Source organism: Pteropus vampyrus, unplaced genomic scaffold (assembly GCF_000151845.1).
Source record: "Pteropus vampyrus isolate Shadow unplaced genomic scaffold, Pvam_2.0 Scaffold9, whole genome shotgun sequence".
Taxonomy (NCBI): domain Eukaryota; kingdom Metazoa; phylum Chordata; class Mammalia; order Chiroptera; family Pteropodidae; genus Pteropus; species Pteropus vampyrus.
In genome coordinates this window covers 6589459-6591566 of record NW_011888790.1, presented here as the reverse complement: position 1 = coordinate 6591566, position 2108 = coordinate 6589459, and the positions used below count along the sequence as shown (strand labels likewise).

The 2108-nt window shown below is 43.1% G+C and overlaps 1 protein-coding gene across 1 annotated transcript in view; it reads right to left on the bottom strand.

The window, feature by feature from the left end:
• The window catches only part of LGR5 (leucine rich repeat containing G protein-coupled receptor 5), a 118720-nt gene that overhangs the window by 13105 nt on the left and 103507 nt on the right, over window positions 1-2108 (bottom strand). The gene's annotated exons all lie outside the window — the stretch shown is intronic.

The following is a 2108-nucleotide window of genomic DNA, read 5'->3' as shown; positions in this document are numbered from 1 at the left end:
CGGGGCAAGTGTAGAGTGGGGAGGAATCCACCGGGCTGCAAGGCCAGGAGAAACAGCATCTGTGTGTCAGGGGGCTGGGAACATGTGGGTGAGAGTGTGTTCCAGGAGATTGGGATCAGATTTTAAAGGGCGGTGTTGGGAAGTTTGGTCTTGATCTTGAAGACAATAGCAGAATAATGTTTTTGTTTGTTTGTTTGTTTGTTTGTTTTTGAAGCAGAAAAGTAACATGATTTGATTTCCACTCAAGAAAGAATCCCTCAGGAGATTAAAAAATGGTGTAGACGATAGAGGCTCTATTCATCTCTCTGGTGACCAAATGAAAGTTGTGATGGAAACAAGGAGAAGCAGCAAGGAAAAATTGCCTGAGATCTAGAGGAACAAGCCATACAACTAGGGAGAAGTCCAAGAAAACACCCTGCAAGAGCAGAAGGTAGGACAGGGTGAGGACGCGGGGCTGCCGGGCCTCAAGCAGCTGAGTGAGACAGAGACCGAAGCAGCGGCAGATGCCTCTTAAAGGGACTGCGGATCTTCGCGGTGATGGACCTGCTCGCTCTGAGCACCAGTGCTGATTCGGCTGCGTGCAAGGGCCACCAGGGATTTACAGGGAGACATTGTCAGAGTGAAGGCTTAGGCGAGACTCAGTGGGTACAGAAGTGTCGGCAGTATCCATTGTTCCCTGTTTAGCCCTCCCCGCTACCAGTGTGCTGGACACTGCACCGCCATAGCCGTGATGTCATCAAACTGGATAACAGAGGTTGGTCCACCCAGAGGATTCCCTGAAACCCCACCGTCCCCAACTCAGACCCCACCCAAGCCATATCCAAGTGTATCCTCAGCGAGTCTGGTGCTCCTTGCTGGATTCACACTGGTGGAGGCAGCTGGCCTTGGTTTCTGGTGTGGCCTTCTGAGGCAACTATAAGCACAACATCTGTGGATTGCTTGCTGAATCTTAACAGGTAGCCCCGGAGGAGCAGAGGTTTGGGCTAAGTTTGGCCTGCAGCTGAACCCCTCTCAGGACTGTGCCACTGGACAGACACCTACTTCACAAATCCACACTAATAAGACTGAGAGATTTAGGGATTTTGCTTAGTACATAGAAACAGACACAGAAAGGCAGCCAAAATGGGAAGACAAAGAAGCAGAAACCATACGAGAGAAGAGAACAGAGATCCAGAGAGAATGGAATCAAGTAATCTGATAGATGCAGAGTTCAAAACATTAGTTATAAAGACGCTCAATGAACTTTTGGAAAATGTAGATAAATTCAGTGAGAACTTCAACAAAGAGATAAAAAACATAAAAATGGAAATGGAAATTATCAAAGAAAACCACTCTGAAATGAAGAACACATTATCTGAGATGAGCAGTATATTAAATGGAATAAACAAAACAATAAACAAAGTGAATAAAGAAGAGGGTCAAATGCCCTATCTAGAGGACAGGAAAGCCAATCAGGGCACTCAATCAGAATGGCAAGAAAAAAGATGCCAAGACTATAAAAATAATTTAAGGAGGATATGGGACACTATTAAGGCTCAAAATATTCATCTAATGGGCATAAGTGAAGAAAATGTCGAACAGCTGTTTGAAGAAATAATGATGGAAAACTTCCCTAACCTGGTAAAGGAAATGGACGTAAACCCCAGGAAGCTCAGAGAATTCCAAAAATCAGGGGTCCAAAGAGGCCCACACCAAGACACATCATAATTAAAATGCCAAAGTTTAAATACAAAGAAAGAATATTAAAAGCAGCAAGAGAAAAACAAATAATTACCCATAAGGGAATACCCATAAGACTGGCAGCTGATTTCTCAAAAGAAACAATGCAGGACAGAAGGGCTTGGCAAAAAATATTCAACAGGATGAAGACCCAGGATATACAACCAATAATAATTTATCCAGCAAAGCTATCATTTAGAGTTGAAGGACGGATAAAGAGCTTCCTAGACAAAAATAAGCTGAAGGAATTTATCACCACCAAGCCAGTATTACAGGAAATGTTGGAAGGACTTCTTTAAGAAGAAAAAACATGTATCAAAAACAGGAATAAAGAATAACTACAGGAATAAAAAAAGTAACAACTACATTCCTATCAATAAGTACCTTAA